Source organism: Tenrec ecaudatus, chromosome 8 (assembly GCF_050624435.1).
Source record: "Tenrec ecaudatus isolate mTenEca1 chromosome 8, mTenEca1.hap1, whole genome shotgun sequence".
Classification (NCBI taxonomy): domain Eukaryota; kingdom Metazoa; phylum Chordata; class Mammalia; order Afrosoricida; family Tenrecidae; genus Tenrec; species Tenrec ecaudatus.
In genome coordinates this window covers 142,776,272-142,790,862 of record NC_134537.1, presented here as the reverse complement: position 1 = coordinate 142,790,862, position 14,591 = coordinate 142,776,272, and the positions used below count along the sequence as shown (strand labels likewise).

The following is a 14,591-nucleotide window of genomic DNA, read 5'->3' as shown; positions in this document are numbered from 1 at the left end:
GTGAGATTTTGTCTCATGCACGTTGGACATGTTGTAGGAGACACTAGTTCCTGGAAAAAGACATGACACTTGGTAAAGTAGGTCATTAAAGAGAGGAAGACCCCCCCCCCCAATAAGATGGGTTGACACGGTGGCTCCAGCAATAGGTCAATCAGTGCAGTCATTGTGAGGATGGTGTAGGATGGTGCGCTGTTTCATTCTGTTTCATGTAGGGTCACTGTCATTTGGAACTGACTCAGTGACAGCTAAATGCGGAGCTGCCAGACCCAGGGCTTTCATTGGTCAGTTTTTCCAAGGTAGATTGCTAGGTCTTTCATCCTCGCTCACATCTCCACACCATGCAAACTACTACCATGTGACAGACTGACAGATGGTGCATTTGCACGGGCAAACCAGCAGTAAAAGACCTACTTATTTATTTATTATTTTTCTTTCCATTCATTTAAAAAAGTTTTCTTGAGTTAGCATGCAATACAATTCCGTAGTTCAATTATAGGGAGACAGGTTGTGCAGTCACCACGACAATCAACTTTGGACCATTTCTTTTTGTACCAAGTGCTGTTGACTCCCTATTTCTCCTCAACTTCGCCTTCTGTGCCCCAGGTTAGTATTAATCCAGTTCCTGTTTCATTGCCTCACCCATCCTGACTTCTCTAGACAGAAAAACATACAAAACAAAGATGACCCATAAAACCCATAACGGATCTACCAACAATGACCAAATAAAATAAACAAAAAAAACCTCTATTGAAAAGAAAAGAGAAAACTTTGAAATAGCAGAATAAATTCAAAATGGGTCAAAGAGAGACCAAATGACAAGTTGTTACTTTCTAGCCTAACTACAGCTACTAAAACTCCATTTACATTGCTCTTTGCCTGATATTAAAACTTTTTCACATTTATAGACTATCGTCAGTGGGAACTCACCAGAGACTCAAACCACGTAAGGACCTTGCAAATGGATTTTCAGCTTCCACTCTTGTCCACAGCATTCCACCCACCAGGCTTTAGAATTTAGGCTTGCATGTCATTCTCTTGTTCAGGTTTGCATTTAATTTTTAAAAAAAAACAACTTTAAAGTGTCCAAAAGTAACAATAATCACAACATGGAAGAGAAGCAGGAACATTTTTTTTAATATCTTAGGGGTTTTTTGGTTGTTGAACCTGGACATTCTAGGTAATATATTTCGGTGTAACTCTGGTTATTGATTCCTCCTCCTCCACTTCTGTTTATTGTTTTTAACGTGTGTGCGTGTGTCTAAAAAACAGTTGTTTTCTTATTTACTGATTTGCCTGATGTCTTGCCCCAGAGGTTGAAGCACTGGATTTACACTTAGTCTCTGAGAAGTGTTTTAGTTGGCTCTCTTTGACTGTTTCTTAAGTTGAAATGTCTTTTAAGTGTGTCCCTCTGTTGGTATTACACCAAGATGCTAGGCTTCACTGAACCAAACAGCCCAATTCACAGCCATTGTCTTTGACTCTACCAACCCTTGGGATTCAGACTATCTTTTAGTTCACACCAATGCCTGCCCTGCAAGGCTCCTTTAGACTCCACTAATCACTGCTCATTGTTGTCTTGGTTTCAGTGATGCCCTTGACCATAATTGCTCCAGTGTCTGATACAATTAAAGTTGTACTTCTTTTCTGAGATAATTAAAAAAATTTTTAAAAAATGTTTATTGTTTTATTAGGGCTTATACAACTTATCACAATCCATTCATAGATCAATTGTGTAAAGCACATTTGTATATTCTTTTTTTTTACCCGAGATAATTTTTGAGGCTACTCTGAGGTTTATTCTGAAATTAAGAGGGCTATTCTTTCTTTTTAAAAAAAAATAATTTTATTGGGGACTCATACAGCTCTTATCACAATCCATACATCCATCCATTGTGTCAAGCACATCTGTACATGTTACCATCATCAATTTCTAAGCATTTTCTGTCTACTTGAGCCCTTAATATCAGCTCCTCATTTTTTCCTCCCCCCCCCAACTCCTCCTTTCATGAACCCCTGATAATTTATAAATTATTTTTTTCATGTCTTACACCAACTACTGTTTCTCACCACCCACTTATCTGTTATCAGCCCCCCTGGGAGGGGGTCCTATGTCAATCATTGTGATCGGGTCCCCCTTTCTTCCCCCCACCTTCCCCTTACCCTCCTGGTAACGATATTCTCATTATTGGTCCTAAAGGGTTTATCTGTCCTGGATTCCCTATGTTTCCAGCTCTTATCTGTACCAGTGTACATGCTCTGGTCCAGCCGGATTTGTAAGGTAGAATTGGGGTCATGATGGTAGGTGGGGAGCATTAAAGAACTAGAGGAAAGTATGTTTCAACGGTGCTGTATTGCACCTTGTAACCTTTCTGTAAGGGAGTGTCAATTGTCTACAGATGGTCTTTGGGTCTCCACTCTGCACTCCCCCTCATTCACAATGATATGATTTTTTGTTCTGGGTCTGATGCCTGATACCTGATCCCATCGACAACACTTGATCATGCAGGCTGGTGTGCTTGTTTCTTCCATTTGGACTTTGTTGCTTCTTAGCTAGATGGCCGCTTGTTTACCTTCAAACCTTTAAGACCCCAGACACTATATCTTTTGATAGCCGGGCACCACCAGCTTTCTTCACCACAATTGCTATGTAACCATTTTGTCTTCAATGATTGTGTCCAGAAGCCAAGTTATTAGAACAAAATGTTCTTGCATTGATGGAGTACTTGAGCAGAGGTCCAATGACTGTCTGCTACCTTAATACTTAACATATGAATATATGTACATAGATCTATATCCCAATTGTTATATATAAATATATTTACATGTATACATACCTGTATTTAGACTCTATAAATGTCCTTTGCCTCCTAGTTCTTTCCTCTATTTCCTTTTACTTTCCTCTTGTCCTACCATCATGTTTGGCCTTCGTTTGGTTTCAGTAATTCTTCTCGGTTACATTGCCCTTGATTAAGCTCTACCAAGCATTCTAGACCCTCTTCACCATCAATTTAGGTCACTTGTTCCCTTGTCCCTGGGTTTGTTAACACCCACTTCCTTTTCCCCCCTCTCCCTGCCCCCAACCATAGGTCCCATTGTTTTCTCCTCTGGATTGTTTATCCCACTTATCTTATCTAGACAGACATGTAGAGACAATAATAAGCACAAAAACAAGACAGAGCAAAACAACAACAAAACAATGACACATAAAGAAAAGCCTATAAATAGTTCCAGGTCTGTTTGTTGACCTTTAGGGGTATTTTCTGTGTCTAAGTCTGATGGGGTGCTACGCCCTGCCCCACAGTCTATTTTTGGTATTCCCCGGGGAACTTGATTGCTTTGCTCCCCTTGCTGTTCTGTTGCACGCCCGTATTGTTTTGCCCTGGTGTGGTGGAGTCAGATCAGGAACAATTCCCACACTGTGTCTCCAGTGTTGTCCCCTGTAGCCAGCCCTATGGTGGGGCCAGCCCTATGGCTGCTCTAAGCAGGAATATCGTCCTTGGGGCTTGGTGGGCCAGGATATGCTCCACTCTCTCTCCTTCCAATAGGACTATTCTCACCTATTTATTTCCCTGCCTCTCTCTGATCAATGACTTGACTTAAAATTTGATTTGTGGGAGATAAAATATTTTGAGAATAATGAATTTACCAATGTGCTTTACATAATTGATGTATGTATAGATTATGATAAGAGTTGTATGAGCCCCTAATAAAACAATTTTTTAAATTTAGCTTGTAAATTGTTGGTGTATTATGAGATTGCTACCCTTTTTTTGCTTTCTAAATTCCATTTCATTGCTTACTTACTAGTGTCATGCTTTTAATGAATTTCAGTCTTAATCTGCTGTTAACCAATGTACTAGTTACGTAGAGCTGCATAAAAGTTACTCCAGAATTTAGCGATTTAATATAATATACACTTTTTAAAATCCTCTGTTTCTATGCACCAGAAACTGAAAAGTAGCTTGGGTTGGCAGTTCTTGCTTACAGTAGCTCCTGAAGTTGTGTTTGGGATGCTGACATAGGCTATGGTCATCTGAAGGCTGACTGCTGTTGAAGGTCTGTCTCCGAAGTGGCTCACTGAAATGGTGGTAATTGGGGGTGGTGGTTGGCAGCATTCCTCTTAATGGGCTTCCCCATAGTCTTAGAGTAGTCTCCCAACATGGCAGCTGGCTTTCCCCAAGGAATAATCCAAGAGCAGAAGGGAGAGACTAGCAAAAGCTGTCCTTTTTAGGTCCTAGCCTCAGATGTCATACAGTGTCACTTCATCCGTACTCTATTCAATAGGAATAATTTATTAAGCCTGGCCCACATTTGAAGAAAGGAGCGCTAGCTCCATCCTCTAAGGCAACAATTCTCAGCTTGTGGGTCGCCAACCCCTTTGGGGTTGAACGACCCTTTCATAGGGATCGCCCGATTCATAACAGTGGCAAAATGACTGTGATGAAGTAGCCACGAACATAATTTTTTTTTCAGAACATAATTTTTTTTAAAAACATTTTATTAGGGGCTCATACAACTCTTATCACAATCCATGCATATACATACATCAATTGTATAAAGCACATCTGTACATTCTTTGCCCTAATCATTTTCTTTTTTTTTTCCTTTTCTTTTTTTGCATTTTATTAGGGGCTCATACAACTCTTATCACAGTCCATACATATACATACATCAATTGTATAAAGCACATCTGCATATTCCCTGCCCCAATCATTCTCAAAGCATTTGCTCTCCACTTAAGCCCTTTGCATCAGTTCCTCTTTTTTCCCCTCCCTCCCCGCTCCCCCTCCCTCATGTGCCCTTGGTAATTTATACATTGTTATTTTGTCATATCCATTTTCTTTTCTTTTCTTTTTTTACATTTTATTAGGGGCTCATACAACTCTTATCACAATCCACACATATACATACATCAATTGTATAAAGCACATCCTTACATTCTTTGTCCTAATCACTCTCAAAGCATTTGCTCTCCACTTAAGCCCTCTTCATCAGGCCCTCTTTTTTTTTTCCCCCTCCCTCATGAGCCCTTGATAATCCACAGATTGTTATTTTGTCATATCTTGCCCTATCCGGAGTCTCCTCCCTCCCCCCTTTTCTACCGTCCATCTCCCAGGGAGGAGGTCACATGTGGATCCTTTTAATCAGTTCCCCCTTTCCAACCCACTCACCCTCCACTCTCCCAGCCTCGCCCCTCACACTCCTGGTCCTGAAGGTATCATCCACCCTGGATTCCCTGGGCCTCCAGCTCCCATATGCACCAGTGTACAATCTCTGCCCTATCCAGTCCTGCAAGGTAGAATTCGGATCATGGTAGTTGCGGGGAGGAAGCATCCAGGAACTGGGGGAAAGCGGTGTTCTTCATTGGTACTACATCGCACCCTGACTGACCCGTCTCCTCTCCTAAACCCCTCTGTGAGGGGATCTCCAGTGGCCGACACTTGGGCCTCGGGTCTCCACTCTGCACTTCCCCCTTTGGGGGGTCACCACTGCTCTAAGGGAACTGGGCCAATGAATTCATATACATATTTAAAGACTATCTTAAAAGGAAGAGGCAGTAAGATGCTGGTCATCATTGTATCCTCTTTGATGAAAGCTCAGAGGAATGTCTGCTGTGGTTTTAAATTAGTAAGATGTCTACCTGCCCACATAGACCTTGTCGCCTGGCAGAGATACTGCAACATTCAAGGTAGCAGTAAGAAGGAAATTTTCTTTTCTTTTCTATTTAAATCATTTTATTGGGGACTCATACGACTCTTTTCACAACCCATCCATCCATCCATCCATTGTGTTGAGCACATTTTTTTTTCAAATCCGAACCAACCCCAAATGTTATTTATTTAATATAATCATCACAGGGTGCAAATGGAGACTTAATTTAAAAAACACAACAGAAATGACACCACAGCTTGAGATAAGAGTTCTACACAGACATCAAGGAGCGGGGTGGATGGAGGACAGACAGCTACAGAAGAGTAGAGAACACAAGGACAGGCAAGGTCAGGGCTCTTGGCTGGAGACTTGCTTTCAGTAGGTTTCCTGCAGGTATTTCTTAAAGGCTGTGGGGTTTTTCCAGAGTTCCGCAGCATGTGTGTTCAAAGGGCTGTCGATGTTGAGCTCTCCCAGCAGGCTCTGGATGGAGAGGAGAATCGTCCTGATGTCATACAGGGCAGACCACTTGTCCTTCAGGATGTCCAGGCAGATGTTACCCTGAGTGTCCATGTTGGGGTGGTAGCAGGGGGTGAGGAACTTCACTGTGGGTGCATTGTAAGGGTAGCCACTGGGGAACTTCAGGGAGAGCTTATACCTCAGGTCTTCAGAGATTGTACCAGCTGATCCGTGGATGATCCCTATCCACTTGAAAAGGTTGATTCCAGGAAGGCAGAGATTCCTTTGTCGCCAGACATCATGAGGGTCATCAGCTCCTGTTGTAGCCTCTTGCCCAGGGAACCCTGGGCTGCGCCCCCGCTGGGCTCGGCTCCTTTCCGGCGGCTACGACACTGGCTGAGGCTGGGTCGCGGTTTTGGGAGGCCATTCGCCGCCCGGTGTTGGCAGACGGGATCTCCGGAGACTGGAAGGCAACTGCATGTGTTGAGCACATTTGTACAGTTGTTGCCATCATCATTCTTAAAACATTTGCTTTCTACTTGAGCCCTTGGTATTAGCTCATTTTCCCCCTCCCTCCCACCCCCCTCCCTCATGAACCGTTGATAATTTATAAATTATTATTTTGTCATATCTTACACTGTCCGATGTCTCCCTTCACCCACTTTACTGTGGTCCATCCAGGGAGGAGGTTATATGTAGATCCTTATACTTAGTTCCCCCTTTCCACCCACCTTCCCTACACCCTCCCAGTAGCACCACTCTCACCACTGGTCCTAAAGGGATCTTCTGTCCTGGATTCCCTGTGTTTCCAGTTCTTATCTATGCCAGTGTACATCCTCTGATCTAGCCAGATTTGTAAGGTAGAATTGGGATCATGATAGTGGGGAGGAGGAATCATTAAAGAACTAGAGGAAAGTTGTATGTTTCATTGATGCTACACTACACCCTGACTGGCTCGTCTCCTCCCTGTGGAAGCAAATATTCTTGATGTTCTATTAATGTGTGGGACAGAAAGTGGCTCCAGGATTTCCCGAACTTTTCATCGTGGCCCCGGGTCTTTCCCTGTAGTTAAGATGCGGAATCTACTGGCAGAAGAATGGCCACTATTGTAAAAATTTTTCTTGTAACACTTGCACTTGAGCTGAAAGCATTGTCTCAATTTCCTAGGTCACTGAAACACAGCCTTGTTGATACACAGGAGAACATTTGTGGTAACTGTTGTTTTCTTCAGTACCTTCAGGCATTGCACTGAGCATTCTGAGCAGATAGAAGAAGCTGAGCTCAGAGCTCAGAGAGAGCTGCACAGGATTTCTTGTCTGGCCCTGCAGGAAAGAAAGTGGATACAAGAAGAGGATCAGGGATCGTGGGAGAGCAGCTTGTTAAGAAAACGTGGAGTAGAATACTTTTTATCTGCTAAGAAATATTAACAAATTAGCAAAAAAAAGACAGTTCAGTTATAAAGATTTTGCATTCCTATGAGTGCTTGAAGCTTTTAAAAATTTAACTTTTTATTGTAAATTAGGTGGGGGTATACAGATCAGATGATTATCTTTTCATTCAACAACATAACTCACCAAACTTCCCAATGGCTTGCCCTATTTCCCTTTCAAACCTCCCTCTGCCCCATTTCCTTCTCGCTGACCCGGGTTGTGGAGTGGATGGATTTGGGCTTGGATCCGCCAGGTCAGCAGTTCCAAACCAGCAGCCTCCCCGGGGGAGACAGTGGGCTTTGTACTCCCCTGAAGAGTACCGTCTCGGAGACGCACAAGGGGCAGCCCCTGCCTTGTTGTGCTGGGTCTCTTTGGGTCGCCATCGCCTCGATCGACGACCAGTGATTTCGGTGTTTTGTTATCTAGTGTATTACTTCCACGCCCCATTCTTCATCTCCCACCCCCGGGTCATCATGCAAGCCCGTTTCTGTTGGTCTGCAAACGTCTTCTTGTTTGTATTTGTTTTTTACAACAATGGTCTGCTACAAGCCGTGCCCTTCAGTGAGTGCGCTTTGCAGCGTTGGCGCCTCGGCGGGGCACTGTCGCCGGACCGCCCTTCGCCCTGGGCGCGCCCCGCCCGGGGCCCGAGCGCGCGGCGGGAGCGGCACGCAGGCGCAGAGCGGAGCGGAGCGGAGCGGAGCGGAGGGCTCGCCGCGGCCGGGAGACGCGCATGCGCGGAGCTCCCCGGAGGAGCAGCTTCTCCGGCGTCGAGACCGGAGGCTGAGGCTGAGTGCTAAACTTTCCGGGGCGCTGAGGGGACTCGGCTGTTAGTCGGGTAGCTCTTGATAGGTAGGCCCTCTGCCCTGTGGGGAGACGGGGCCAGGAGCCCGTCGCCCGTCGCGTGCGGGGTCTGGAGGCTTTCCCGTGAGCGCCAGGCCGACTATTGTATCCGTGTCGCAGCGGCGGCTCACAAAATGGCGGCGGGCGGACGGCGGGGGCGGGCGGAGGCCGCGGCGCCCCCGGGATGGGGAGGGGACTGCCTTTCACCCCCCCCCCCCGGCCGCGGAGAGTGCCCTCGGTGCGCGGCAGCGCCCGGCGGGCGCCGTTCCTGGAGCCTCCCTCGGGAAGAGGAACGTGACCTGGTTGCCCAGGCCCGGGGGCCAGCGCAGCCCTGCTCTCTAGGCCGTGGCGGCCCCTTCCCCTCGGCGCGGGGCCTGACAGCGGGCGCGAGCGAGCGAGCGAGCGGGGGAGGGAGCCGCTCTTCCCGTCGCGTCGCGGGAGACGCTGTGCGAAAGAGCGTGTTTGTCTTCGGGGATGAGGCCGGGGGAGTTGGGAGGAAGGGGGTATGTTAGAATCCAGCGACATGTGCAAGCAAAGCAAATGTCACCTTTGTGTGGCGGTCCAGACGGCTTAAAAGGCTTGGATACTTGTTTCCCAATTCCTCGGGGACCGTCCATCTACGATGTCAAGAGGCTCCGTGTTCGTATTGGTTCCTAGTTGGAGCCCCATTCTCCCTACGGGTACGCTGCACACTTGGATCCTGGAGGGTATTTGGATCAGTTAGCCAGCTCTTTTGTTGCTGGAAGTAACTGCCAATGAGAGTGACGCCTGCGATTACAAAATCTGAACCGGATAGGTCTGCCTCAAAATCATCTTTCTTAATAAAAATTTCCCCAGGCGAAATTTGGAGGAGGAAAACTTGAAGCCGAAAGAGTTTAGAAGCGATGTATATTGATGCAACGTTTCCCAACCAGCTATGGAATTGTGCATACTTTTAATTTTTTAAAACTTTTTAAAAGGTTATAATTTTCATTGTTCAGGGAGGTTGTGTATGCTGGTTTGGATTGTAGTTAAAATTGATAGCCTGGAGAAATAAAATTTTATACAAAAATGAATTTAAGAAAGTTGACCTAGAAAGATAAACATTGTTTACATTCCTACTTCCAGGCAGTTTTAAATTTTTGTTAGCCATTTGACAGTCTAGACTTAGTGGGTTCCATGTTGCAGTCTACTTATTAAAAAAGCCTGTTGGAACAGTATTTCATTTACAATTCATTTTGTCTTTCCATACCCTGGTGTGTGTGTTTAAATAATTATGTAGGGTCCAATGAGCATTCCCTCCTGGGTGGTTTTCGTTGGAACCAAAGAGGGTAAAGATAAAACAGTTGGAAGAAATTAAGAACAACAGCAGCCAAAAACAAGACTCCCTGGCTTTCTTGTGTTTCAGAATATATTCATGTCATGTATTAGCTCACATTCGGCCATCACTGTGTACTTAATGGATGTTGAGTTTTCTTGGGTGCTACTAAAAAGGTGATCTATGGAAATTTTGTTTTTATATAGAGCAAGAAAATCAGACATAGTGTAGTGGCAAGAGACTAGGCTTTGAAATCAGAAGAACTGGATCTGAATCCCTATTTTCTTCTTATTCTGTGTGTGACGCTGGGTAAGTTATTTGAGCCCTTTGAACTTTTGTTTCTTTACCTGTAATACAATGATAATGCTGTTCTAACATGGGATTGTTGTGAGAATTGAGGAAGGCCGGCATCCTTGGCACACATGGTGCACTTTAGAGGCAGCTTTTCTTTTTCTAATTAAACATTTTACTGAGGCAGCATGTTTTGATAAAAAGTACAACTGTAGAATATACCCTCTTATTAAAAAGGAAGAGTCTTAAGGGAATTAAAGACTAAACAGAATTTTTGGAACTGGAGGATCATTAATCTTTCATAATATTTTTGCCTTTATCAACTTTATGCATGCCTGGTGCATGCACAATATGTATATATATCTGATACCTAAATGTTGAATGAATGAACTCGGCTGGTACAAGAACACAGGCCCTTCAGTTCCAAATAGTACTCTTTCCAGTGGTGCCTTACTGGCCATAGGCTTGAGTGGTCAAGCTTTGAATAAATCTGTCTAAATTTTTAATAAAATGTTTTTATATTGTTTTTCTCATGTAAAACATGTCCACACGTAAAATGTGCATACTGATCATAGGAAATTAATGTTTGTGGTAAAAAACAAAAATGCACATGTGTGTTAAACTGCTGCTTAGTATGGCTAAAGTTTGAGCTGTTTTGCAAAGAACAGCTAATGAATTTTGAAATGTGATGGTTTAGACGTACTCCATTTGAAATTAATGTAGTGGTAGCTAAGGCCGATATGCCCCCAGTTTCTAAGTTTTGTGTATTCTTTCATGTAGTTTATTATCTAGTCTGAAGTTTGTGGTTGAAAATGGAAGATGACAAGAAAAGTATAAGGAAAATGTGAAGTATAGGAAACAGCTGAACGATCAGATTTGAGAGTAACAAGTTTGAAAAGAAAGTTCAGGAAGCATAAGAAAAATATTTTTTAAATACTTGAATTTTGGAGTGCTCCTTAGAAACATTTTGGTTGTCTTTATCAAAATATGATTATTGTTTATGCATTTTCTGCCATATTTCTAGTCTTTGTTTTATTGAACTTTCAACTAATTTCCTTATTATTTAAACTCATGAGTGAATATTTCCAACTTTGTTTTGAATTTTTTAAAGAACTTGTTATGGAAAATACTAAACATGCAAAAGTTGGGAAGGGAATTATAGACAGAAGAGGAGCATTAAAACAAATCACATATTCATTAATATGTGAGTTCAGTATTTTTCTCTAAAATATAAAAATTGTTATTACTCCTAAATTCATAAATTTCATCCTTGAATGTCGTTTGCAGTCAGTGTATATGTGCATATTTTTCAAACCCACACATAGATTTTTTGGAGTCAAGATTCAAGTAAGGTTCATGTTGCCATGGGTTGATGTCTCGTAAATCTATAAGCTCTTCACCCACCTTTCTTTCCTCCCTTGTAATTTACTTATTAAAGAGAAACAACTCTTTTTCAACACTGCTTTACTGTACATGGCCTTTCTCTTCACTCAAGTCAATACATGTGCACTCATTTTTTCTCCTTTCCCCTTCCAATCCCTAGTAACTATTAAAGAATGTTTCTTTGTGTGACCCTGAAGGGGCATTATGCCAAGCAAAAGGAGTGAATCACAAACGGACAAATAGTATAAGAGACCACTATTATAAAAACTCAAGGAATGGTTAACACAGAGACAAGGAAAAAAACTTGGCATTTTATACATTTTGGTGATATGCTACTTCCTCAACATCTAAATCCATGAGTATGATGTGAATTTTTAAATGTTTTCAGTAAATGCATGATCTCAATGTAGGAAATGCTGAAGTAGAGCTACAAGTAGCAATTCCTGTTTCTATATCACATTGCAACTTTCCGAAATTACTGGTCTTAATGAAAAGAACAAACACCTGATTTTCAAATAAAGCATTTTGTTTATTCTTTTTTTACGCACCCAGTGCATGTTAGTTGTAATTTTAGTTAAATAAACAATATTCTGAAATGGTACTGTTCGGGGCTCAATATTTCACGTGGCAAAATTGGGGTTAACTATTTCGCCCATGATCACATTTTAGTCAGCAGCAAGACTAGAATTAACACTCAATCGAAGGTCTGAATTCATAAAAAACACTTCTACACACTCTCTAAAGGCAGATTAATAGCACTGGATTTTGTTTATGGGAGTAACCAGTTTGGCATGAAGTCATTCATTGGCACTCCTGACAGGGTGGGTATCATCAAATCAGTGGAAATTTCCCCAAAGATCAGATTATTAAGGATTGTGTAATAAACTGACTAAGAGTCAATAGTTGGGGCATAAACTTGATGCCTAAAAAGAGAATGATCAAAAATATGTTTAACGCTGATGCAGATTTTATGCTTGTTGTCGTACTTTCTTATAGTCCTTTTTTCCAATGCTGGACATGACCTATTGGATCATTAACTAGTTTTGAATGAATTCAACCCCTGGTGACAGAGATTCTCTTTCCTTCCTCTTTTCCTCTGTGTGAACACAGTTATCCTCCCCCGCATAAAACTATTTGAAAGTAACTTAGATGCATCATTGGCCTTTATCCTTAAATACTTGAATATTTCTCCACAAGAAGATACTTTTTATTACTGTGATGGAGTTATCAACTTTGGTATATTTAAGAATCATCACATTGCTTTTTTAGATTACTTTGTCAGTTGATTTGACGATGTCCTTTATAGCAGCCCCCCCTCCCCCTTCAGTGTAAGCTTTATTTGCCAGCAGTATTGTATATAATTGTCATGTGATTTTAGGCTTCCTTAATGTGGAATGTTTCCATAGTTTAATCTTGTGAAGTTGACATTTGTGAAGAATACATTCTGTTTTACTCTTTTTAGGATATTTGTCATTTTGTATTTCATGGGTCCTGTTGATGTCGATTCAGATTATACATTGCTTGCCAGAAAACTCACTTAAGCTGTACTGTGTCCTCGGGGTGTCACATCTGGGGAGAGGTGCATGATGTCAGTCTCCTTTTATTTATTGTTAATGGTCTACGTGTCCAATTTTCTCGTTCATCTGGGTTGAGGGTGGGGAGTGCACTTTATGTCCTACTCATCCAAATAAGTGTGTTGGGCTGATAGCCACAAGTTAAGCAACTCAAACTCATAGCTGCTCTCATGAAGAAAGATAAAGATATTATGTTCTTTTAAAGGTTTACAGTTTCAGAAATCCAAAGGAGCAGTTCTGCCCTGTTCTCTAGGGTCACGGTGGGTCAGAATTGACTTAATAGCAGTGGTTTGGTTATAAGGATTATAAACCAATCTTTAGTATGATGACTACAAAAATGGTGATTTTTTTCCTAGTCCAGCAGTGCCTCTGCACATACGATTGTATTCAGAGCCCACCCTCCTGCAATGATTGATGGGCTTATGAACTCCTTTTTCTTTTTTCTGTGGTTTTTATAATTTACTGGTCTTTGCCCAGACTTTGTGTTATGTGTCCTATACAGTGGGAGTCCTGATCCTCAACAGGATCAAAACATTTACTCATTTTGCTCATTATATAAGGTTCCTGAAAATTTTGCGTGGAAAAATGGAATTAAAAAATAATAGAATTCAGAGCTATGAGCCCCCAATAAAATGATCTTTTAATTAAATAATAATAGAATTGATGACCAAAATTTAGAAGCAGCCTCATATATCTAAAGTCTTTTCAGAATTGTACTCATACCACTGCTAAAAAGAAAACAAAACCAATTTGGAGTACTTTCCCTTTCTTAAAATCCACCTAAGTCCAGAAATATGTAGGTAAAATATTATGTTCATAAATTACTTGAGTTCATTCCCCACACACGTTAGGTTATGATACTGATTTGGAATATCACTTCCAGTAATAGATTCCTCCCCTGCTTTCCATTCATCTTGATTTAACTTTTTTTAATAATGGTAGATTAACATGTTGCTGAAGGTCAAAAGGATACAGTAAGGTGTACTTTCAAATGTATCCTTTGTGTCCTTTATATCCAGTACTGTTTGTAGACAAGAGCATCTTTTGCTTTATCTTTTTTGTTTGTTTTTATAGTCATAAGCAGATGTTGTGGATTGACACAGTGGCTATAACAATTGGTCCAAACATGACCACCATTGTGAGTATGGCAAAAGAACAGAGTGAGTGTTTTCTTTTCTTGTACATAACAAGGTTTGCTGCAAATCAGAAATGATTTGATAGCTCCTAACAAAGGAGTTTTCACACATCCCCACTCTCCCATGAGTGTGAGTTAAAAAATGTATTGCTACCAAATCATAGAAACCTTTATTAAAAGTGGGAAATGATTGTTTCACAAATGTCCTCCATGTAGGTGCATATACTTCTTATGATAGTGTTTCCATCTCTCTAATCCTTTACAAAGAAATCTCCAATGGCATTAAGACATATACAAGAGAGTACACAAAAAAATCAGAATTGGCACTTGGCAAAGCTTTTGTAGTTTGCATTCCACCCCCCAACTAGGTGAGGATCGAGTAACTCGCTTTGAGTTAGTGCACCCAAGGGTGTTGCCTGGGAAGGTTAGTCACTGGATTTTTTCGAACAGTTTCATCTGAACCTCATTATTTGTGATGACCGATTTAAGAGAACAGCATGTGGCTATAAAATTTGTTTTCTGCTCAGGGAATA

The 14,591-nt window shown here is 41.8% G+C and overlaps 1 protein-coding gene and 1 pseudogene across 7 annotated transcripts in view; one reads left to right on the top strand and one right to left on the bottom strand.

Moving 5' to 3' along the window:
- ZNF638 (zinc finger protein 638) overlaps positions 1-14,591 on the top strand; it is a 138,125-nt gene that overhangs the window by 41,487 nt on the left and 82,047 nt on the right. For 2 of the 7 annotated variants that reach the window (XM_075556988.1, XM_075556989.1), the window contains exons 1-2: positions 8,231-8,387; positions 9,882-9,984. The exons of 4 other annotated variants lie outside the window; for them this stretch is intronic. The gene's annotated coding sequence lies outside the window, so the exon portion shown is untranslated. Of the gene's footprint in view, positions 1-8,230; positions 8,388-9,881; positions 9,985-14,591 lie in introns of those variants that run through there. One more of the 7 variants, XM_075556991.1, reaches the window with a different exon arrangement.
- On the bottom strand, positions 4,833-9,168 carry LOC142455261 (ubiquitin-conjugating enzyme E2 C pseudogene; annotated as a pseudogene).